Source organism: Coturnix japonica, chromosome Z (assembly GCF_054131305.1).
Source record: "Coturnix japonica strain WE chromosome Z, WE-NBRP24, whole genome shotgun sequence".
Taxonomy (NCBI): Eukaryota; Metazoa; Chordata; class Aves; order Galliformes; family Phasianidae; genus Coturnix; species Coturnix japonica.
In genome coordinates this window covers 38,433,637-38,460,150 of record NC_140702.1, presented here as the reverse complement: position 1 = coordinate 38,460,150, position 26,514 = coordinate 38,433,637, and the positions used below count along the sequence as shown (strand labels likewise).

The 26,514-nt window shown below is 36.8% G+C and overlaps 1 long non-coding RNA gene across 1 annotated transcript; it reads right to left on the bottom strand.

The window, feature by feature from the left end:
- Positions 1–17,479: 17,479 nt before the first annotated feature.
- Positions 17,480–26,218, bottom strand: LOC107306213 (uncharacterized). The gene is made up of 5 exons (XR_001552041.3): positions 26,087–26,218; positions 25,226–25,463; positions 22,699–25,046; positions 21,225–21,473; positions 17,480–20,179 (listed from the first exon to the last, which is right to left on the bottom strand). It is a non-coding gene; the product is annotated as an uncharacterized LOC107306213 (long non-coding RNA).
- Positions 26,219–26,514: the final 296 nt, after the last annotated feature.

Sequence of the window (26,514 nt, the reverse complement as noted above, 5' to 3'; positions counted from 1 at the left end):
AATACTTGAATGTAGGAAGACTTCTTCACTGAGAGGAGCAATTGTAATCCATGGTTTTGTCCTACATTGCAGTAAGTGTACTGGAAATACTGTGTATGGGGAAGCTAATAAGATGCTATTGTATTGTACTTAGATGACAATGTATTCCAGCACTCCTTTTATCTTCCACACGTATCATAATGTAGATTTCCCTATAAATAGGTGAAACAGGTTAAACTCTCATTAAACGCCAATCCAACCACATGCATGATAACATTCTTCACTTAAAAGAAAGATTTAACATATAAATTGGCAGGACAGAGCTTCCAAAGCCTATATACAATCTTTTAGCACATTTGGGAAGATTATGGCTAAATGTACAACTCCTTGGCTTCTGAGATATCCCCAGTGCCTTGCTGAAACCTTCCCCCCCTGCACCTGGACCCTAGCTCATTGTGCTGTAAGGAGGGTTATTTTGGCTTCGTGAGAAGAGGACTTTCATGACTTCAAACATGGACATTAGATCAAGTTTTTATCTTTTCACATAATCCTGTCTTTGATGTCACCAGGCTGAGGCCTCTCAGAATAGAAAGAGAAAGCTGTGAAAAGAGGCCCAGTAAATTTATACATTTAAGTACTGCTGTTCTAATTCGCCAGTGTAGCATTTTCATTGTTTTCTGCTTTGCATCCTAAAGGCAGGCTTACACCAGGCAATTATGAATGGCTCTTCTGAGCAAATAATTGAAATTCAGTAGTTGTGGGATATGGTTGAACAATGTCAGGACTGGAGGTGTGGGGTCAAATATATTCCCAATAGCATTACTGAGGTTACAAGAGACTCCTTTCACTTGCCTTGAGGAATGAGTATTTGTAATACATCTTCTCTAACAGCAGCTAATCAGGTAAACTACATGAGACAAGAGGCAAATATGAACAAAGTATTTTGCATATTCCTTCAACAAAAATAGGTTGGCTTGTGGTTAAAAAGATTGCTTTGTAGCGTGGAGACTGTTTTGTCAGAATTAAACAAGTTAAGATATACAACACTCACAACCTCCCCTCTCATAAATACAGCAAGAGTTAAACTAACAGAGGTTGACACTATGGACAGGCACCACCGATAATCACTTTCACTGAACCAGCAGTGGAGCAACAACTCTGTCAGGGGTTATCTTTCTTTAAATACAGACACCAGGAAGAAAAGCTTTTTGAACACCTACATGAAGGACTGTGAGACATCGTTTCTACATACATTGTCTTGCAGAGTCAACAATTCAGTTTCTATGAAACACCCAGCCCTAAGTTATATACAAACACATTATGCAAATTACTTTCCATTTTTTTGGTGGTTTTTTTTTTTTTTTGGTTTTTTTTTTTAATGTAAGATTTTTGTACTAATTTTGGAAATTATAGACTTCTCATAATGAAAACAAAAATTCTGTGTGTGTGTATGTGTGTGAAGCGTGGATAGAAGTGAAAGTGTGCTGTAGAAACAAAAGACATAAAACAGCCTGTTATAATGAAAGTTACACTCAGAGGTCTTTTCGTCTCATAATGGAGTGGATTCATTAAAAGAAAATGGGATTACCCAGAAGTATAACATTTATATATTACTGATTTGGGAATCTTTGTGCTTCTTGACCAGTGGCATCAACCAAAAGCAGAGCAATTTGCTCCTTCTCTTTCTCAAAAGACAACATAAGGATAAACATCCCATTTTGCCTATTGCCTTATCAGTGTACAAAATATATAAGGCCAAATATTGTTAACTTAACTTGAGCCATTCGAGACTTCTGAACTCTGTCTTCCCCACAACTCACAAATTTTTCTTTTGCCTTGTAGAAGTATTAAAAAGAAAGGTTCAAATACATTCTTCATAGCCATGAATGCAAAACTAACTTTCTCTTAAAAATGAAATCTATTATGTACTGTGTATCATTAACTTGAGAAGAGACTTAAAAATAGCACTGATTACTGAGATTTCCATAATCCTTCTACTACCTCTGCTCGCCATTACACTACCCAAACTCTTTTTATCATGCTTTTAAGTGTTATTCAGACTAAAGTTCCACACTGTCAACTAATGACTTTGAAGCAGTTAATCTTTCCCTTATATTTTTTTTTCCACTTCTTGACATCTATTTTATGTTTCCAGTGCAAATAAAAGTTATCCATAAGCTCTTTCAATTACACATTATTTTTCTTTCACAATCCTTTTTACAGCAATTAAAGTTTATTTCAAGAGATATATTCTCTGGGCTTTTTCTTTTTTTCCTGCTTTCTAGTGTGAGGTTAAAGCAAGCTATACCCTAATTTACGTTTATTAGTGGATTATGGTTCTGACTACATTCCCATGAGAAACATTACTGGCTTCTACAATAACCTTCCTGATGATCATAAAACAAATATTGAACAATGAAGGGAGCTGAAGAAATTCTGTGTAGAACTGAGGAATGGCTCTCTAATACAACCCAACATTTTCTTCATGGCAATATCTGCAGTTATTTTACCATTGAGTCTTCTAAATGTAAAGAAGCCTAGATTGGAGCACTGGCCCATCTGTGACAGTCTGTACCAGTCATTCTATGACTTCTGGAACTGAGGTATTTTTAAAAATTCCCTGTAACAGGATAAATAAATCTCCAGACAAGGGCATGTCATAGCTCTCTACAGAAATCAAAAGCAAAATCCCACTTATTTCACCAGCAGTTTGATCTGTCTCCCATTTGGATGAAAAACTGTAGGTCTGTCAGTTTTACCTGCAGAGTTGTTGCTATGGTCTGCACATCTGCCACACAGTCTCAACTGCATGGTAACCAAGCATATTAAAGTAGCCTAGGTATGAGGAGTAGTTACTGCATCTTCACTGGTGTAGGAAAACATTAGCACCAGCACTGTTCTGATTCATTCAACCAGGATACTGGTATCCTGATATGAAAATAGAAACATTGTATATAGAGATATATTTATTTGTACTTACTGAGGAACAAAACTGATGAGATAAGGTAATACGATCAAGAAGCAAAATCAACAGCTCTGCAGGCACCATCATGCTATGACACCTGCAGTGCTGCTGGCTAGGGACTGTGTTAGCAAGGCACAGGATCCAGTGTCTGTCATGCATGAAGTGGCAGCTCAGGAAAAGGGATGGACTGGCAGAAAGGTGCACAGCTGCTTTTTGCTCCCTGGAGCAGATCAGTGTAACTGGGAACTGCCTGTGCCTCCATAGGGCTGCTACCTCTTTCTCACTTAATGGCTGAATATGTCATCTCCACCAAGGTCTTCTGCTTTGGTCACTTGCTCTCCCTGCTTGGAGATCATAGCTATAACTGTGTTTGGTAAACTTTTGCTTAATGGAGAAAGACCCTGGGGGACACTTAACACTTAAAATCAAAATTAACCTTACCCAGGCATTTACATTATTTTGTGAATTTATTCCTATGTAAACTCTATTAATAATGGAATGCTTATGTCTAGTTATTCTCTGCTCTCTCTCCTTTTTCTTTCTGTGCTCACAGAAATCTATAAAAAGGTGCCAGGGCAAAACCAGAGCAATTCAGAAATTAGTCACAGCCCAAGTAAACATGGAGCAGAAAAGCAGAGCTCCTATCTGAGTGAGGACTGAACGGTAAGGATGCAGTTATCCAGTTGTGTTGATGATTCTTGCTTTGTTCGATTTATTCATAAGGTGAAAAAATTACCTAACTTGAGTACCAGTGACACCGGTGAGGCATGCAGGAATTGTCACTCGTACTTTTGCCAGTACAGTAAACCCTCCTTCAGTGGCTGTGACTGTGGAGTCTCCCTTTGCATTCTGTTATTTTTCATTCTCTCGTCCACTTACCCAGAAAGGATGTTGCATGAATGCATCAACAGAAAAACCAAAACCAAACCCCCCCAATGTTTTTCATATTCCCAGAGAAGTACAGTGGTGGTGGTGCAATTACGTAATTGTTACTTTGACATTAAAACAATTCCAGCAATGGTATGTATAACACCCACAGTGTATTCAATACAACCTTGATGTGAAGAGCCTATTGTCTAAGGAAAGGGATCAGGAAGGGAATAACAATAGGCAAACTGAACACCTTTTGTACAAATAAAAATAGCTGAATGATATTTTAAAATACACAGTCAGCATTTATTTAAAAATCACTATAAGCCAAATAGTCAAAGTGAGTTTTAAAGGCAGAGTGAATAAAGTGGAGTTGTTACAGGTTGTGACTGGCAGCTTGAATCGTGTACACAAGGGGATGCATTTGAGAACAGGAGGAAAAACTACATAAAAATCTGACAAAAGCAGAGTCAGCAGCAATACCATGCAGACTCTAAGCAAAGATGAAGCAGGAGGACAAGAATGAGAACAGAGAAGCAGCCGTACAAAGAGAGTACTCTGGAAATACAGAGGGAAAGAGAGCACCAAGACTTTAGTGTGATCTGGAAGTGAGGTATCAGTGCAGCACAGAAGTTGCTGCTCAGGTCTACTCTGTCCCCTTGGGGTTCAGTGCTATGACAGTCATAGCAGTACAGTTAAACCTTGGGTAGACTTGGATTAGTATCCATTTTAAGTAAGACAACATCATAAATATGATAGAGGGTGCTTTTCTAAAGGGCAGACTCATGAAGTCAGTAGTGGAGACTGCTGAAAGACATAGCTTTTAAGAACATCACACACTCTTAAACATATGACCCCAAATACCTATGGGAAATCGTAATTAAAATGTGGACTTTCAAATCCTTCACTTAAGCTATTTATATTGACTTCACAGGCTTATACAGTGATGAGGTAAACTTGCCTCTGGTTATTCCCAGGATTTGAAGTGAGATGAGATGGCCTTCAAATGGCAAAGAAAATAGAAATTCTTCATTTTTTTAAATGGAAAAAAATGCAGAGGAAAGAATGTGTTCCTGGATCTCAGTTCTACTGTGTTCTCCTTTCTATGATCTTGATAGATTTTAGGCTTTTTTTTTTTTTTTTTTTTCCTTCCTTGACTCATACACATTTCGTTCTAGTTGAATAGAACTCATAATGTTTTGGTGTTGTCAAAGAAGACTTTAAATACCATCGAGAACAGCAAAAAGTTTGTAACTAAAGCTTACATTCACCCAGTAGAAACAAATTAAGGTAAAGCAGTTCAATTAGGTAAATAACGCAACTTTTAAAGTTACTTACTTCAAAAGGTCATTAATGTTAAAGTGAATGATCTGATAAGACTCCATTCATTCATTATTCGAATTTCAGTAACAATTTTTAAGAGTGTTTAGCAATTACAAGAAAATGAAGTTACACGTTTACTTTTGCTTACAAATAGAGTCTGGCTCTTTCAAGGGGCCTAAAAGACTGCAATTTTCTGTTTGTACAACTGCTAGCTTATGCTAGAATGGATGAGAATTAGATGAGAAATCTGTTATTGTTTCCAAAATATCCCATGTGTTCTCTTTTGATGCAAATTTAAATTGAAGTACTTACAGTATCAGGAACCATTAAAGAATGGCCACAGGTGATAACGCTGGTTTTGTGGTTTAGCTCAGCAACACCTCAGAGGCTCCAGAAAAAAAGAACAGGATGGAATATAGTCCTATTCTCTGAAAACTTCATTTTCTCACTTAGCAACCTTGCCCTCTGCTCCCAAAGATCTGCCTAACTCCTGTCTGACTTCTGCAGCTAGAGAGGATGGAGTCTACCCTGCCCAGGCTATAGAGCACTGATTAATTTCTGGAACTAAGTGCAGTGCAGTGAAAGAAAATAAATAAAATAATAAGTTAAAAAAAAAAAAAAAAAGTACACTACCATATTACAGAATTGGCATTTTTGGAAGCTTTAGTCAAGAAATATGCCTCCTATAACAAAGTTCATATTAAATTGTTTAAGAAATATCATATTTTGCCCTGGTCTTTTTCTTAGAAATAGCAAAATAATTACTTTTGTAATTCAGTAAGATAAAGTTATCTGTGAACACTGGAAATGCTAATTCTATAACACAGTAAATTTCCACCCTTTAGTCCCCATACCCCCACCTAATCTGAATCTCAGTAGTTCACTCAGATTTCTTACTTCTGACACCTCTGATTCTATACCAAAACAAAGATTTTTCTGAAATTAGCCTAGGTACTCAAAAAATTGGAGAGGAAATACAGACTGAAAGTCTGATGCGTGTGTCATTAAGAAAATAAAGGACTGAATTCATAATATTAATGTAACCAATATAACACAGCCAGACACAGTTGTACTATTTCAGACTAAGCTATTAGTGTGGACAAGATTTAACAGATCAAATAGAGCATCAAATAATGGGAAGTATGGACTATTGATGACTGACAGGCCTTTGGAAATATAAATTAATTAAAACATACTCCCTACATTCACTCCATGTACATATGCAGATTAAAAACAACACAAGTAACAATCTAAACATTGATTGCAGCTCGTGTACAATTTGCACTGGTGTTTATGAGAGTCTTGACCAAATAAAAAATGTTTTAAATTATGCAGCATAGCAAGTCCTACAGTAAAGTTTAGAGACAAAAATAATCTTTCTCTTTATTCAAACTGACATCATACAGTGGCATCTGCATCTGAAAAAGCTGTTAAGATGTTTTGTGTTGAACACAAGATCCTGGTTCTGGGAAGAACAAGAGGTTTTATGTACTTAACAAAATTTCAAAAATATTGTAATATTGCCTTTCATTCTCGTAAAAATGATAAATATGAATGTGAAGATGAATAAAATATTAGGCCATCAGCAGCTTACCCTCTTTTATGAACTTTGATCATATAATAGGTTTTGCATTTATTCCTCAGACATGAATGGAGATGGAATTCAAGATAAGACATTAATCATAATTAAACTGACTATGACGGGTCTATGGTGACAAATTCTTAACGACCACAAGGAATGCCTATCCATAATGAGCTGCTTCATTCATTAATTTCCTCATTAAGAGGGCCTCCATTTAATAAGTTCAGTAAAAAGTTGATATAATATTTTTATTTGTATTCTCCTTTTTATCAGTTTCCACTTCAGTGGTATATTATTCAGAAAATGAAATAAATCATTTAAAACATGTAATTGCTTGTGTATATTCATATAGTAATTCCCTAAGCAATACTGTGTTTATAAGTTGTCAGTGTGCATATTAATTTGTCATACCCACCAAACTCGTGTTCATTTACTTACTACTAGACATCAAGAAATAGATTAAAAAGCACATGCTGCCCCTTCTTTGAAAATTTTATTAAGGCCAAGTAGGCCAAATGGTATATTCCAATTGAAATCTGCTGGTTGCCAGGACTTGAAAATTACTGATTACAGTTTTAAGTGACTTAATATGTTTGTATGCATGATTATTTATGAATACATGTTAAGTGCTGCACAAAATAACACTATCTCATTTCAGTACTAAAATTCATTAATTGTTCAGTATGTACGGGTTCATGTGAACTTGCAGAATATCATTAATTTGCTGAAATGTGTGTCATGTTAGCAAAAACCAGTGATGACCATGTGCAGAATAAACAAAAATGAACTGAGAATGTATCCTTTTCTTTCACTCTTTCCTTTCTTTCACCAGACCAGACCCTTATATATACCTCAGTTGTTACTCCCCAGATAAATTAGTGGCTAAGCTTCTTCTTCAGAAAACAATAACATGGATACATACAAACTACCTATCAGTCAGGCCAAGAGTGTTGCTCCTGCCTTTTCCAGACACTATTCAGAATAATAGATTCACAGATCAGCTGAGGGAAAGGACTTCCTTAGGTCCACCATCTGCTTAAAAATGGTCAGCTGTTAGCAGGTTGCCCAGGGCTGTGTCCCGTCAGGTTTGTTATCTCACCAGACAGAGATTCCATAAGGTCCCATTGAAACCTGAGCCGGAGTTGACAACCCACACAGTAGAAATTGATTCCTTGCGTTCAGAAGGAATTTCATAGCTGGTATCACTACCTCTTGTCCTGTCTGTGGACATTCCTAAGAAGAATCTACAACCCTCTTCTTCATTCCCTCCCATCGAGTATTTATGCACACTGATAACAACCCCTGAGCCTTCTGATTTCCATGTTGAACAGCCGCAGTTTTCCCAGCCTCTCCTTGTAGGAAAGGTGCTCCATCCTCATGGCCCTTTGTTGGGCTCACACTGGTATGTCCATATCTTTCTTGTGTTCAGGATCTCAGCTGTCTGCTGCTTTTTGGAGCTCTAGCAGAAAAATATGTTAGCAAAAAGACAGTGGTACTGTGGGTCTTACATATATCCTTTGATTATGGTACATATTTCTGAGCCTAGGAAAGAGAATCAAATATTAAAAGTACTAAAGTTAAATCATATTGTTAAAAGATAAAATGTTCTGCAACATATTTTCTCTGTAAATCTAAAATCGTAGAACTAATATCATACATTTGAAGAGATGTGACTGTGGCATACAAGAGAACTAGAAGAATATTTTTTTCCTGAACTCACTGAAAACATTCAAGTCCAGCAGTTTTGATGATGAACTATTACTTAGCAAAAGATGCTACTGCAATTTTTACATTTATTCATTTTATTTATTCGTTTATTTACTTGTGTCAAGTGTCCTACTGCTGGAAAGGACGTCTTTCTGAGAACTGAAGAGGACTTTCTGTGTAAGGAATGTTGTGTACATCTACAAATCCTCTGAGGGAGCAAGATGAAATAGAGCAGTGGACAGTAAACAGATAATTGAGCTTTCTTGAATGTTAATTACACTGTACCTGTGGAAAATGAAGCTTCTACCTCTGCACTGCCTCTGGTGTAGGAACCTTCGAGCAGCTATCATAAAGCTAATGATTTAACACATTCAAGCATTGAAACACCTGTTAATTCTATTTGTATATCTTTATGATCTGCATTAAGCAACTCTTTACAATCACTTGTGTTTCTTTATGAAAATGATAAATGCAGATGTGAAACAAATAGTAGTAACAGCATTTGCAGAGAAAGGTTTAATATTAAAAGGAGAAAAAGCCAGAAAGCACTAACTTTGCAGAAGTTATTGGGTTTATTGCCCCAAAGATAAATAAGCAGCTTTAATTACTTATCCAATAACAGATTTGACAGAGATTCACACCCCAAATCTGGTTTAATTACTTTTACCTACCTGACAGAAGAGTTTAGCAAACCAATTCTACATTCTCCACATGATAATACCCACAGCTGCTCTAGATAAATAACAAAGCAATTTTCCATTAGTTACAAAAAAACCCACACAGATTATAAATGTTTCAGGTATTTTGTCTAAATTGGAGGTCACTGCAAAAAGATGTTAAGATAATAAATCTACTGTATAAACATATTCTCCTGGCACTCAGCAGGGGCCCACTTGGGATCATTTATCACCAGTTCATTATGTTGTCTGCATTATTCGGCAGCCTAGTTCCTGCTCAATGGGCCTCAAACAATTTTTAACAACTAAAGTCTTCTTCAGTTTTGTCTCAGTCCCTCACTTTACAATAAAAGTTGAAAGTTGCTCAAATAGATATGGAAAATTAATGTTATCAATGTCAGGGCCTCCCTGCTGCCATCTTTCTCATGGCATCAAAATGTAAAGGAATATTAGCTGGAGGGGTCAACCTCTACTGTGTCATCACCAACATCTACCTCTGACATTATGGGTCAACAAAACAAAATAGGAGGCATTACTTTCAGCACAGCCATTTTATATATCTTTATGAAATTATTATTGTCTTTGAATTGCAAGGTTTGGAAGCTACCTCAAGAGATCATCAAGTCCAGCCCCTACCACTGAAGCAGGTAGCCTACAATAGGTCTCAAAGGTTGGCATCCAGGTGTGTCTTGAATATCTCCATAGAAGGAGACTCCACTATCTCCCTGGGCCAGAAGATAATTATACAGAAAATTCAACGGAAGTCTGTATTAGATCATGATATCCTGAAATATGACCAGGATACATTTCACTGAAAAGGAATCACAGGAATGTGTAATATTAGTTTTCTTATTTCTGCAGTTCCAGCCAAGCCATTGGCAACTGTGGTTTTGGAAAAGAAAAGGAAAAAGAAAAGTAAAAGATTTACTAACCCACATTTCTTTTTAACTAACATATTTGTCACTAATACTTAGGCAAGATTTGTGTCGGACGATGACCATGCCTCTCCCCACTTGTCATGTCTGGCTGTTTTGTCTACTGCCAGAACAAGCTGTAATTTGGTTCCTGGTGAAATGTCATGAGAGGTACATTAAAATAGTTGAAACTACACACATTCTATCAGCCAAATAGCTGCACCGAAATGTACATCACACTGAAGACTGCAATTCAAAGCAAAATAAAGACTAGTTTTCTTTTCCCCTCCTCTCACATCATAATGCATAGTAAACTATAGAAAACTTGGAAAAATGAAGGAGTATTATGTGTACTTCTATCCATGCTAGATTTTTTACAAGTTTACCATTTCAAACCAGTCTATAAAGTTTAACAGCTGCAGAAGAACACTTTCTTAAGTCATGTGACTGAATGTATTTCAGTAGCAATTTCTGAAAATTTGGTTAACCAGAATTTGTTTTTGAATACAAAACAAAAACAAAGTTCTTTGGCTTAGCAACTGCCAGGAATGAAGGGAAATACAGAAAAAGACTGAAAACTGGGAGTGCTCAAAATAAAAAGGATTAGCCGAGAAGTCAAGGTGTTTGCCTTATGAATTTTCCATTAGCATAACATATCTTCTGATGTAACTCAATAGTTTGACTGTACTGTGATCCTTCTCCAAAAATAATGATTGATTACTTCCACTTTAAAAATACAAGATACTGAACAAAACATTAAGTTCAAATGTATTTTGTTTCAAAATACATTATGTTTATAAGAGTCTCACATCTACCTGAGATTAATTGCTGCAGTTAATATGCCATGTATTTTATCCAGTTTGGATACACAGTTTATCCAGTCTGGATGAAGAAAGACACACTGAAGCTAGAGATAGCTTAAAGGACTTATAAGACATAACTCCACTTGTGCTCTTGAACCCTGCTTGAGTATTTAATAGCATCCTGGGAGAATACAGCTCCAATAAGATACTTGAAGAAGAGACAAAAGAAATGGGAATGAAAAAGAGACTGTACAGGATGTAGCTGGAGAAGGGTGTCCCTGTGTGGAGGCACCCATTTGGGTATGCTAAGTGTAATTCTTTCCTAGATTACAGTGGAGCATTATTGAGATGTGGGCAATTGAAATGTATTTAAAATGAAGAAGTATGTTATTATAAAGAGATGGCAAACCTAACCCCCAGGTTTTAAAGCGCTTTGTGATGCAAACCTGAGATTTCCTCAGGCCAACAAAAAAGCAGAAGATAATAATGTATTTGTATACATATTCTAAACTCTACCTCCTTCCTGTGATAGATTCAGCACTGGGAAAATCCAAAAGTGTTTTAATATTCGCAGAAGGGACTTTCTAGATTCATGGTACTTTTGTAGACTACATGAAGATGTAGATTTTTTACAGTATCTTACAGCAGCTCTGCAAGAGGCAAAAACGTTGTTGGTCAGACAAAGCAACTGACATGCATGTCTGATAATAATAATTTTTTAAAAATTCAAAAGAAGAGCTTTCTCAGGCTGTTAAAATTCTTAAAACCAGTTTACTGGTTATATGATTTGCTGTTTATATGTTTATATTATTATTATCTCCCTACCAGTTAAGCTGTTCAGAGAGAAATTTATAGCAGTCAATCAATCTCAAGAGTATCTACTTTCCACTGCTTACAAAGAAATTAGAGTGCGATTAAGAAAAATATTTAAGAAAGTACCAACGATAATGACAGATCGGGTAAACTAGTAAATAGAAGAAAAAGAGTGAGAAGCTTTATTAGAAATGAAAATTCACCACTCATATATTAAAGAAAGGAATCCAAATGTTCTCATGCTTCAATGATTTGCATTTATTACTTTTTTTTTTCTAATAAAAATAATATTTCTTCAAAATCAATTCAATTATTGCTAAGAGCTGCTCATCCTCAAGAGCAAATGCTACAACTCTTAAGTGTAGTTGTGCCAGCAATTGAACAATAAATGTTCTTCTGTCAATTGATAGTAAAGAGGGAGACCTTATCAGCTGTAAAGAGACAAATGTAATCACACAAAGTATTATCAGCTTTATGAACAGAGGGGTCTTGACAATACTTGACATTCATTCTCAATTACGAAGCTCAGGTTTCTCCTGCTGTTTGAACAGCAGCACTACAAAGTATCTCAAGTAAGGGAGTGCATTTTGTGTACCTATCATGGTAGATAAAAGCTTCACTTCTCAAAGAAGCTGAGTTAGTCAACAAAGTACTAAATGGTAATTTATGTTTGACAGCACCCACAAACTACTGGAAATGGATGTCTTCTGTAGCAGCTCTGAAAGTGAAATTGGAACAGAGTGTTAATTACTCTCTGTTACCCTTCTCCACTTACCATTTCAGGTAGACTTGGAAAATGAGGTACAATGTGCATTAAAAGGTAAAGAACAATATTTTCTTCAATCTGCATATTTATTTGAAGTAATTACTTTGTTCTAAAATTAATACTATAGTCTGTTCATAATAATAGGAATCTAGTGAATTTTCTTGTGGAATTCACCAAAGAAGCAGTCAATTAAACCAACCAGTAAGTTTAGCAGAAAAACTGTGTCCTTGACTAAACTCTGATTTCTACCTAACGTGCTTCTGATTCAGAATGATTATTAGAATTTTGGTTCAATTGCATAAAAATGCTGTGAGATTTCCTAAATTAAACGCAATTTTGGAAACCATTTATATTCAGTTTTTAATAATATTCAATGACCATTGGAAATTTAAGCATAACAATTAATTTTCTTTGCTGACCAGTTTTATGATATTTAAGACATCTCAAAACCGCACTTTTCAAAGTATTAATTTTGTACTCTGTCTTGTCTTACATGTCTGTCTTGTCTCATTTCTTAAAAACTTTACTCCAACCAATGCAACATTGCTCCTGTGACTACTTGACTGTCAGTTGTTCAAGTCTTAAACTGGATTGCAATCTAGTTTGTAGAATTAGAAACAGCCTGGTGCAATGAGGACAATCAGACCTCAGTATTAGGTACTCCCACTAACTTCCATGGCAGTACCACCCTCACTGGGAACTCCCAACATAAAAGTCCCTGTCCCCATTAATACTTTTAACTACTGTTAAACTATATTCAGAAATCTAATCTGATTTCCAAACATGTGCTGTGGAAATCTTCAGAGGTGGCGGTGAGACAACCCAAAAATAACCACCCCCCACCCCGAAAAGCACACCTAATTGTTATACTGGTGGTTTTGTATTATCAGGGAACCTATTAGCCAAATCATTGCATTATTTGTTTGGCACATGCACACTGGCAACCTCTCACAGCATTAGTCTTTTCAAATGGATTAAACTGTTTGAAATGGATTAGCCTTCTTACTTCCTCTTGTAAGAATAGTGATACTGATGCAAATGTAAATTACTCTTTTCTGTTATGTACCACATTCAAAGCAAATGCTTGCATTACAAAGGATATTGATTTGCTCTGAAGGTGTGAAGTGGTTTAGTGATACAAAATTCTAGACAACTCTTGCTGCCATCTTCTGGTTTTATAAAAACCGACAAATATATTTTAATAAACCTCTCCTGTTTCCTTTGGGACAGATAGAAAATGAGCCATTACACTTAAAAGATCTACTATTCAGATTCAAAGCAAAGTCTATGTTGCTATGTTTAGAGTATCTTTTGAGTTTTGACAAAATGAAACAAATAATTGGGACAAAATATAATACAATTTTGTTTTATAGATGATAAGACTTACTGAAGATTTTCAGAGTGATCTACCAGAAACATATATTATGATGTAGCAGAGTGTATGTATGATACATAAATGAATTCTGAGTGATTTATTATGTTCTGAATTGTTATGCTGTATAGAAATTTTACACTTGCATGCAAACAAAGAATTACACACACACACACACACACACACACAAATTAGAAGTATAAGAAAGATTTGGACCTAAGTCTCGTTGATATATGGAACACCTGCTTTTGGAAACTGAAAGTCAAACGTAGTGCAGAATTAGGAGTATTAGGAGAAACAGGAGGTGGAATCAGAATTCTAAAACCAACTTCTGAGACACTAGTCATCAGAAATTCAGCAAAGGTATGGAACTGGAGACAAGGTCCTAATTTCTGAGGTTTAAAAGATCAAAAGACATGTAAGATAATTCTGGAAGTGAACAAGGACCAACATAAATAACAAAAGAGGTCAATTATGGATACATGATCATGCTAATGCTTCAATAATCCTAAATGCATGCATGATGCCATACCACAGTTTATAATTTCATTAGCACAGTGGTAACTGCAGACTTGCCCTGCTCAGTTTGAAAATGTAATTTTCGTGAAATCATTTTTCCTGGTTTTGTTTGAGATAGACTGAATTTTCTTCATTGTCAGCACTATTGTGCTGTGTTTTGGACTTAGGATGAAAAAAAGGCTGACAACACACCAATGTTTTAGCTGTTACAGAGCTGTGCTTACATAGTGTCATGGGCTTGTCTGCTCCTTGTCAGCAAGCTGCCCTGTCAGCAAGGAGGCTAGGGGTGCACAATGAGCTGAGAGGGGTCGGAACCAGGACAGCTGATTCAAATGTACCAGAGGGATATCATATGCCATAGGACATCATGCTAAGCAGTGAAAGTGGGGGATGTCAGCTAAAGGAAATGCTGCTGCTGGGGGACTGGATGGGCATGAGTCTGCATCAGAGTGATGAGCAATGGCATTGTCCTTCCCTGACTTTCCCTCCCCTCCCCTCTCTAGTTCTTAATTTTGTTTCAACTACCTCTAATTACCTATAGGACTGAACTCATTATGTCAAGAATATGATATTCAGGAGTACTCTGTCACACCAACTGCTTTGAACTAAATGAAATTTTAACTGAATTATAGAAGGTGAAAGTAGAAACAAGTGAAAACACACAAAATATTTTCACATTTCTTTTGAAATCCTCTCCTTCAGAGATACAGTCTGTATCTCTGTAATCACAAAAGTAAATAACAGTTTTTAGAAAGTATTGTATTTTAAAGAGGCTGCACCGCACGGCTATTCTTAGAATCCTTAAACTCTTTTACTGTTAGTTTGTATGCTTTAACTTGCAGTACACTTCGTGAACATGATGCTTAGTATATTTCAGCTCTACCATAGTAAAAACACAACCAAATGACAGATAATTTCAGGATATCTGAAGGCATGCACAGGCTGAAACAGAATTTTCCTTCAGAAACGGTATATTGGCAGAATTATGCTGTCTTTGGAAACTGACTTTAGTAATGCACCAAATGTTAATAAAAAAGAAACAAATTTTCATTTGAAATGCAAGTCTGATTTGAAGCCTGTCTTTCTCTAAAATCTGTTTATTCAGAAGAGAAAGTACTGTAACCTAGGGTATAATATAAATAATTTTGTCTAAACTGACATCTGTGAACAGTTTGCATAACTAAATAAAAAGTTAAATTCTAACTTTCTACTGAGATGAATCAGTTATTTAGAGGAAGAATGGTGACAATGCTAGCAAAAGCATCACTTTGCAGGAAATTGGTAGTTTCAGCTCATTATCAAGTAGCAAGGAACAAAGATCAAACAATATGCACATGCAGACTGCACACTGAAGGTAGGTGGTTATCACTGTTTCAGTTTTTCACAGTATTTCCACATAATGCTTCTATTTCCTACCTGTGATGACTGGTATCAGCCCTCCCAGAGCATTACTGGGAATAAGTTATCAGCTGTTTCTGAGTAAGACATTGTTCCAGTATGGTTCCCATATATAAACATATACATACATAAAACCGTAACAGGAATGCATGCTACATTCTGTACCCATAACGGGGCAACTCTGGCTATATGTATAGAGCACTGGCAACTTGAAAATGAATCAGCAGTGTACCTTAACAGCCAGAAGGGCCAACCATATCCTGGGGTGCATCAGGCCCAGAACCCGAGGGACTGACATGGAGATGAGTCAGGGGAGGGCCAGGTGGGTGTTAGGAAAAGGTTCTTCAGCAGAGTGCAGAGGGCATGGAACAGGCTCTGCAGAGCTGTGTTTACAGCCTTAAGCTGACAGAGTTCAAGGAATGCTTGGACCATGCTCTAAGACATAGTGTCTGATTTTTGGTTGGTTCTGTGAGGAGCTAGGAATTGGGCTTGATGATCCACAAGGGCCCTCTTCCTACTCGGGACATTCTATGGATCTGCGATACCATGACAGTGATTAAAGTAATCATTTAATTAGACTATGCAATCTAGGTGTTTTAAAGTGAATTGAACACTAGCGTCATGTGGCCCTTTTAACAGGTATCTACCACTTCCTTGAACTGGAATACAACTGCTGGTATGACCTTTTCCCACAGAGAATATCAGAGAGCAAACTACTGTATTCTAAATTGCCTTTTGAGCCATGGAGTCCAAGTATCTTCACTTACAATTGAAGAGTGAGTAACAGTGCAAAAAGATCATGAAACAAGACATGGAAATGAAAGCTCCTGTCCTTCACTGAGTAGGACTGGACCCAAACCCCAGTGCAGAAGAAGTAGTCACTATCCACGTCCAAACAGTATTTTAAAGAATTGCTTTCCATAGCTTCACCACAAAATCTCTCCAAAGATGACCACACTGATGGCTTCTTACAGGGAGACAAATGTGGCATTTATTGCTTGCATTTCCATAACTTACTACCGGCCTACAATGGCTTCCTTACACTGTGGACAGAGATAAACATGGTAAGACAGTCTTATAATTAGTCAGCAAGCTCGATTTTTCCTTCTATAGTATCCGTGGACATTAGCAATGTGAGGAGATCACTTGGACTTACACTGCCTACTTCAAAAAAGAACTGACACTCTTGTTACTAGGGGACGGCTGTGCTGCAAAGGGTGCCCTCTAAAGGTCAGTTCTGCCTGAAATACAATTGCTTTTGTGCTGTCAGAACAGACATTCCTCTTTGAATTTCATTTAAAATACTCAAAATACGTTCAAATCATTAAAGTTAATTGTAATTCTTTGTTGAATATACACTACAAGGAAACGCGTGTTCCTGTAAATCCAAACATAGAAAATTCTGCGAACATACACCAGATGGTGCTATCACAGTCATTTGACAAGGAAGGCAGTGGAACTCATTCTGCGTTCCCTTTACCAGCTAAATCATTCATCCATCCTTATTCCTGCAGCTCTTTGAAGTGTCAGGTTCAGAATTCAGAGGTTTCGTTACAGTTAAGCCCTTTTAAATGTACCTGAGATTGTCATAGTCTTTATTTATCAAGCCACTTTATTTTACACAGATAGATAGTTCTGCTCATTATTGTCTTTTTTGTTGTTGTTGTTGTTTTTGTTTTTTGTTTAACACTTCCCTATCAGCTGTTCCAAACCACATGAGAACTGTAAAACTAAAAATACCGTAAAACAGATGTAGCAATGCACTCTTTATGAGAAGTCATATTTCCCTTCTGGCTAACTGATATAAAAGAAAAACATTCATTCACACAGGGACCTTCAGGTCTGTTACCAAACGCTCAGTTTCTCTCATTTCTTTTCCAACTTTCTCCCACATCAAAAACTTATGCAGACATGCACTTAGCAGACTAAACAGTCTTACAGACTGAATCTGACAGCTACCCCTACCACTAATACTAACCTTCTGCAGTGTGTCATACAGCTGCAGTAGCACAACTATTTTTTTTCTTAGCAAGGTTCAGTAGCACAATTAAAGTGTGAATGCAACACAGGAAGTGCAGACTTCATTGAAGACTATGCTTAGAGTTTAATTAAAGTACAAGTATATTCAATAATTATATAGCAAGTATAAACAGAAGCAAAATGCCACACATTGTGAAGCATATGCATCATACTTTGGGTGTATGTTAGTTCCTGCAACAGAGCAGGAACTAACACAGCTGCTAAATAAATGGATTTGTGCTTCACTTGCAGAAACCTGAAGTAAAGAAAAAGATGAGGTTAGCTAGTAAGCTCTGTGAAATAATTCCTGGAAATTAAGAGGAGTATCTACCTATCATTTGAGTAAAAAACAGGTCTGGGTTATATAAAATAGCTTATAGAATATACTCCTAGCAGTTCTGTCAAAAGGATCCATATTATATAACTCATTTTCATAGAACTGTTGAATCATAGAATCTGTAGTCGAGTAGGGTGCTGAGGGTCACCTAGTTCAACTCCCCCACAATGAACAGGGATACCTACAGCTAGATCAGGTTGCTCAGAGCCCTGTCCATCCTGACCTTGAGTGTCACCAAGGATGAGGAATCCACTACATATCTAGGCAACCTGCTCCAGTGCCTCACCATCCTTACAGTAAAAGAATAAAACTTTTTCCCCTTGTACTTCCATAACAGATCCTGCCAGAGGGTCGGTTACATTCTTTCTAATAGACCACCTTTAGATACTGAAAGGCTGCTATCAAGCCTCCTTGGAGCCTTCTCTTCTACAGATTGAAAAACTCCAGCTCTCTCAGCCTGTCCTTACAGAAAAGATGTTCCATCCACTGGATCATTTTTATGTCTTTCTTCTGGACTCAGTCCAGAAGTTCCATGTCTCTCATACTGGGGACTCCACATCTGGATGCAATACTCCAGGAAGAGTTCTCTCCAGTGCAGAGTAGAGGGGCAGGATCACCTCCTTTAAGCTGCTGGATATGCTTCCTTCAAAGCCCAGGATATGGTTGACTTTCTGGGTTGCAAAGGCGTATTGCTGGCTCACATCCCACTTGCTATCACCAAGTACTTTTGCTACGATTTTCCATGGGCATTCTATATTATAGCATCATGAATATATCTGTCAAAACAGGGAGGTCTGACAGGGACCTGCAGTTCCTGGAGACTGTGATTCTCAGAAAGTTTCAGTACTTCTGGTGTGGTTTCAAGTTCCAGGATATAAAACAGCTCTCAGCCAGAAGGACTGTCTCTCTTTGGCCTGCCAGCCATGAATGTTGAGCAGTTCTGGAGACTTTAATCTTTGTTTGTTTGTTTGATTTATTCCTCCTAATTACTCTGCACTATCTCACATTCATTTACCATTTTAGTAAATTAGTTGTCTCTTTATCTCAACTGAACTGCTGTTACTTTCTCTGCTGGTCTCTCTTTCCCCATGGTGGGAACAGCTAGGAGAGGTAGAAGGTCCCCTGTCATGAAAAAATTGTTTCAAACTACAATACTTTTTCATCAAGCCTGTGATTAATTCTTTTCCCTCAGTTTATACTGATAGCAGGGGTTACCACAACCCAGGTACAAGACTTTGTGCCTGGATTTGTTGAGGCCTTCTTGAGCCCACTGTGCCTAGGTCTCTTTGAATGGCATCCTGTCCTTCAGTCATGTTTACTGAACTACACAGCTTGGTGACATCTGCAATCTTGCTGAGGGTGCATTCAGTCCCACTGGCAATGTGATCATAAAGAGCACCAGTTCCATTACTGACCTCTGAGGGACAGCACCCATCACTAATCTTTACCAGGACACTGAGCTATTGCCCATTACTCTGCTAAAATCTTGCAACAAGTTCCTCACCCATCAAATCCATGTATTTCCAATTTGGAGAAAAGAATGTGGTGAACCAAGGCCTTTCTGAAGACCAGATGGATGACATGAGTGGCTCTTCCCTTGTCCACTATTGCAGTTACACTGTCATGGAAGGCTGTTATACAGGTCAGGCAGAACTTGCCCTTGATGAAGCCACACTGGTTGTCTCATATCATCTCCCTTTTCCTCAGCATAGCTTCCAGAATAATTTGGCACAGATGTGAGGTTGATATGTTGGCATTTCCCTACATGAACATTTCTATGACAGTTTTAATAGTGCTGGTTTATTTTGTGTAAATCTATCACATCAAATGGACATAATGCATATTTTCAATACTCAGAATTGTCCTTCTGGTGCACTGATGACATTTCTGCTGGAATCAGTTGTACAGTTCTCTACACTTCACTGCCAGGAGCATGATAATGACACTAATACTGTTCTCTGAAAAGAGATAGCAAAAACAAATGCAAAACTTATCTGTTCAGGAATTCGCCTCAGCGTGTATGTGGTGGTCCATGAAGTGCCACTTTTAAGGTCAGATTCTAAAGTTTGCCATTCTTTCTGTTGTTATTATTGTTGCTCTTTTTAATTGGAACTCTCCTGAGAGCAGGTCTTTCCCTATGTTTTACACACAGAAAAAAAAAAAAAAAAAAGCAGCATTAAGCTTCAAAATATTCCAAGTTCAAAGGATAAAAAGCCTAAATGTTTCAAGTCACTTAAAATCAAAGTCATGGTCATAGTATATGCTCATAGCAGGCATTCCAGTCACTCCTTTCCTTTCTTCCGTCATCTCACATCTTTCCCCCCCCCCACCAAACTTCCTCTCTAATCATGCATTTTTACAGTACTTTTATAAATGTTTGGCAATTTTTCTGATCAGCCCCAGTAATACAAAATCTAGAAAAATAATAAATAACTTAAGGTGGAACAAATTCCCCTCAAACAGTTCAAAACAAAGAAGGAATTATTTATGGCCTTTGGGGTTGACTAATTGTCTTTCATGATATACATTTTAAGTTGGAAATCTCATAAGTCTTTCTGTGGGAAAGAGCTGTTGTTATCATTAAAAGGTTTTTGTCTGCCTGAAAATGCAGTCCATAGATTTGGAGCATTTTTCTTTCTTTCTTTTATAAGACACATACTGCTACAAGACTTCCACATATCATCTTACTGGTTTCTCAGATCTTTTTCTCTAAACTCACTGTCAGTCCAGGTACTTTTAGTAGTTCCTTAATTTACAAGAAATTCTACAGATTCCTTAAATAGAAAAATCTCTCCTTTTATCACCTATAAACCTGGTTATATGACTGCTCTGAAAAGCACAGATACATCTTCAGTTAATTTGCTTTTCTAGCTAGAAAGGTGGGCATTACAATGAAACATAAATACTTAAAGATTAAGTTCAAACCATTTAAAGACAATAATATAATTCTTGTTGCAAGTGAAGATTAATTTTTTTTTTCAACATAGTAGGCATTAGGAATCAGTTAAACAAAAGACATTTTAACAAAAATACAGTGATTTTAAAAACATAGGATCCCATAATACAGTATGTAAGCAAGTGCTCATCAACTAGCTAAGTATATAGCACAATTCTACATCTAAGCTAGAATTTATTTACTTTTCTACATCTATCAATTCAAGTGACAGCATGTGCACTTACCAAAAAGCCTGTAATTGTAGGAAGTACATTTGGGCTTAATTCTAACACAGTATCTGAAATAAAGCAAATCTTGGCCAAGTAGAAACAACAGTGATGTACTTTGTTTCTCAGCCTCAAAGGCAAGATGCCACTCTTACAGAAATTAAGCATTTTCTTCAATAGTAATTTCTTGAATCAGTCCACTGGCTTTAATAGAAAATTGTGCTTTATTTGTGATGCCTTGTGTTGTCTGACAAGAACTTCATGAGTCTAGAGAAAGACAAGGAAGCAAAACAAAATATGTTCAAGTGTGTCATGTTATAAATTCATCCTGCCAACAGTGCCATGTTACTATTTCCAACTGGTAAGACAAATTTGTACTATTTTGTAAATGCAAATATAGGATTTTCAACTCCATTTTTTCTTATAAGTCATGTTGCTTTTCAGAGCTATGAGTGATTTAGTGATTTTTAAATAAAATGCAAACATTTGAAATCTGCTGTAAACTGCATTTATTTATATAAAAAGAGTACATGTAATTTTAAATATAGTACATCAGTTCTTTTAATCAACTAGAAGATCTGTCAGTAAGCAAAATACATTAGAAAAATATCTCTTGCCTGTTGCTTTTGGACCGCAATTTCATTTAGTGCATTTTCTGATGGTATTTTTGCAGTCTGCTTTAAACACATTTAGTGGAAATAAAAACAGAACTTTTAACAGTATTTTTCACAATTGTGGAAACATTTCTAAACGGGTTTCTATGAACACTGATAATCTTTCAGAAAATTATATAAAGTATTGAAGTCGATTAAGTAAACACTTCAATAAGCCCGTCTAGTAAAAACAAAAGAATTTAAACAGAAGTGAGAATTTGCAGGACAGAAGTTCTAAATGGCCAAGAAGTGTCTTGAATTCAGAAAAGACTCCCAGAGTCATTAATCTTCCTGGACTATCAAGACCTGTGAATATTTAAATAATCTGGCCAGTATCTCTACCACCTACAGGAAATTCCTACATTAATTAAAAAGCCTTTGAAGAATATTAAAAAGTCTTGCTTGCTGGTTGTGAAACAAAAAGCATAATTATAATTGATAATCAATAAAGTAAAACACAGAAAATAATCTAAAAATGCAATTAAATTATGACACTACCAAAATAAAACGAGGAAAACAGCTGCTTAAAAGGAAAAAGATGAATTCAATCTCATGGATTAAGTACACAGCAAAACCCTAAGCATGGTTTTTCTGAATTCCTGGGACATTTGCAAAGGAATCTTTACTCCACACAGGTTTGGCTGCCACCATAGTAACACTAAAAGAAGAAATTTCAAAGTAAATGCGTATGAAATCTGTTCTAAACAATGATATCCAGACATTGCCACTAAGCTCACATGAAACAGGTAAAAACTACGACACATACAAAAAAGTACTGCCCATTATGAGAAGAGTATATCACACTGTTCTGTTTATGATGAATTCAGCTTCAAACTTACCACCGATTAAATGTATTAGTCACAGTAACTCCACAGTGACATCCAAGAAGACTTGGCAAAGCAATTGTGTGTCTTCTACAGAAAAATGCCAATCTACCATCAGCAGCATCAGTATCTGATAAAATATTGAAGTTTATGGCTTACTCTGTTTTCAGCTCCAGTGTAAGAATGTACTGGAAAAAGAGAATGCTGTGCAGTTTGACAAGAAAAAAAATCATGCTAGCTACTGCATTTAAAGCAAAATACATTAATTTTATCATGTCCCTGATCCCATTTCCCTGAAGTCCCAGGGAAATACCAAAAGCAGTGAAAGAAGCTATAAAAAATAGTAAAATTCTTATTTTTGATGAGCTTCTCTTTTTAATGATATCTAAAGATCCAAAGGTTTTGATACTTAAAAATCTTAATAAAGGAACTACTATGAAAACTGACAAAGTCTTTGGAAAAATTCTGTGCCTCTCTTGGAATTAACTGATCGTTACAATTTTAAGTGATCTATCCATTACAGATTTTTCCTCACATCAAAATTATAGGATAAGATTTTCAAATTAATCATTGTAGGATAATGCTGTTGGTTAGAGAGATTAAGGTTGAGTAATTAACTTTAAAAGGACTTCAGACTTTAGTATTTGAAAATAACATATGAAATAGAAATGATTACAACCAAAAATTATTATTTGAAGTATTATTTACCTTAATCAGATCTAGGAATATGATTTACGTTTTATGCAGTACACATCCTGACTCTAAGATCATAACTGATTTCATTAGAAATGTCTACAGGTGAAGAAGAAACCTTGAGGTTCTTGCTTTCTAATACAGGTATAGAAGCTCTGTTAGTGCAAATGATGAAGTATTGTTCTTACTCTTCCAGTCAGGATGGCTCTACACCTAGAAGCCTCTGCATACGTACCTCTTATCTGTACACATCTACAGTGAAAGAAAGACAAACTCTGGGTAGAATATCTTACAGCTTAATCAGCATCCTTGGTATTACAGACTGTTATTTCTCTGCTTTGGCATATACCTCTGTTCAGTTAAGGTAGGAACCTCCTACTTGGTGATTTCTCTGCCATTAACCATTCACATGTAGGGTCAGAGTTTTATAATTATTTAGGCATCAGAATAATTGTGGAGCTGTGAACAAACAGTAATTCCTGCCAGCAAAAACTGGCAAGAGAGGGCAGCTCTTATCTAGCAGGGAGAAAGGTGCAGTTCACATTAGGGATCTGCTGAATAAAACCTGAAGATCAGAGTCACTCCCATTAAAAGAATATGTTCAAAGTCCAGTAGGCTTCAGAAGGTTACTGTTTCTTCAAAGCACCAGAACACATTTATTAGATGATACCAGGAATAATGTATTTATTCTCCAGTTTGTTCACAGAACTGCAAGAACTGAGTTCAAAATTAAGTTAAAATGTATTACTGCCTATGAGCCCTCAGAGATTTTACAGTATACAGTGATCAGAAGGGAAATTCAGGAGTGGTTTAAATTTTGAGCTTCAAAGAATTAAAGCAATTTGCACACCTTTCCTTAGTAATATGGGTTTAAAATGTAAGATAACTATGCTTTTTAGTATTCAGTACATTGCAGCTTCAGTCACTGCCCTGTGAGGAGAGACTGAGGGAACTGGGGCTGTTAAGTCTGGAGAAGAGAAGGCTGAGGGGAGACCTTTTTGCTTTCTCCCAAAATCTGAAAGGTGCTTACAGCAAGAGTGGGGTTGGTCTTTTCTCACTGGTGATGGGTGACAGGATGAGGGGAAATGACCTCAAGTTACACCAGGGCAAGTTTAGGTTGGATATCAGGAAACACTTCTTTACAGAAAGTGTTGTTAAGCACTGCAATAGGCTCCCCAGGGAAGTGGTTGAGTCATCATCCCTGGATGTGTTTAAAAACTGTTTAAATGCAGTGCTCAGGGACATGATTTAGTGGAGGGTTGTTTGTTAGGGTAGTATGGTTTGGTTGTGGTTGGACTTGATGATCGTTAAGGTCTTTGCCAACTGAGTAATTTTACGATTGTATGGTCCTAATTGAAGTACGTTAAGATATATCTACATTTATCCTTGTCCTGAGGGAAATGGCTATGCAAACAGTCTGCTGTTGCATCATAATTCATCTGATTCCGAAGAGGTTAAAAACACAGACCTCTGAGAGATTTAGAAACAAGACTTCCTTGCAGTGAGTGGTTTTACTGCAGTTATGAGTGTAGTCTAAAATAATTCATGAATTTTGACATCTCTGTAGAATTAATGGAATTCTGGTTTGGTAGATGAAGTGAGGTTCACAGCCCATCCTGTTTTACTCACCACCCTTCTTGCTTCTTTGAACTTAAGCCATTTTCAAAGTGCTGCCTGCAACATGGAAGAGGAAGTATTAAACATTTTGCACTCATGAAGATGAAAATAAATGGAACGATGTCAGAATGCCTACTTACATAACTTCATTTGATTCTGGAAGATAGATGTTTTTCATTACTATAAAAATAATCAGAAATATCTTTCACATCTTTTCTATCAGTAGATTTACTTGCCTGAACTCCAGGACAGGACTGAGAAGGCTGTCAGTAGTTGCTCTGTAGCAAAGCCAGAAATGTATCCTGGCAGGCCTATGGGATGTTGAGTCACTTCTGTAGAACTTGAGTAGCATTAATGCAGCACTCAAAAGAAAGTTGTACACCTGTGATTTCCAGTTTGCACAAAAAAGGCTGCAGCCTCCAGGCACAACTTGAATCAGGAACCTGGCTGCTAAAACACATCCAGTTTTGCTGTGGGAGAGAAGGGTTACCATGGTATCAGCAACTTTAATTATAAATTTGTGGGGAGAGAAAGAAAAAAAAAAAGAAAAAAAGATTATTAATGGATTCCTATGGGGTCCGTGAGAGCATAAATAACACTAGATCAAGTGGAATAATTGCTGTCCACTTGTCCATGACTGTTTCATGTACACAGACAGAGCTCTCAGATTTCATGGAAATCCCAAGAAGAACTTTTGTTTCATTTGACTGGACAGGTATTCACTAGGTAATACTCTATTTTATGCGCTTCTTTCCCTCATCTTCATCAACTGCCCCAGCTGGGATTGAAATCATGCACCTGTTGATACAGCAAGCTGCAGCTCATGAAGGAGGAGAGGAAAACATTGAATCTCCTTGCCCTGGGAAATCTGCAACTGTTACTGATTGTAGATTTGTTAGAGTAACTAGTTTGAATGATGTATTTACGAAAGGCCTTCCCCATTAGACTTACTATTTCATCAACAGCAGGCAGTTTTTTCAGTACAGCTTCAAAGCTAGATGACTGCTGCCAAGATTCACCAATATTTTGTTCAGTGGAGAGATCTGTCATACCAAAAAGAGAATGCTGCAGTTAAAAAAAATGAAAAATTTACCTTGGGAATCCCTTCAACTCAACCACGCTCTGATTCTGCGTGTCATGATGGAGCTCATGTAGGAGCGCCTTGTAGAGATGTTCTTCTGTAATGAACAGCTGATTGCAGTGGAGCGATAGGTATTTAAGATTTTAAACTAAAAGAGAGGAGATTTAAGTTAGACATTAGGAGTAGATTTATATATATATATATATATATATATATATATATCATCATAGTATCATAGTCTCGTGCGAGTTGGAAGGGACCTTAGAGATCATCGAGTCCAACCCCTGGGATTCGAGCCTCTGTGTAGCAGAGCGGCACTTCTACCACTTGCGCCACAGGGGGGATTCGAACCCAGGGCCCCAATGTTGCAAGGCGGCATTCCTACCACATTCCTACCACTACCATATATAAATACATATTAATTTTTTTTATTTTTTTAC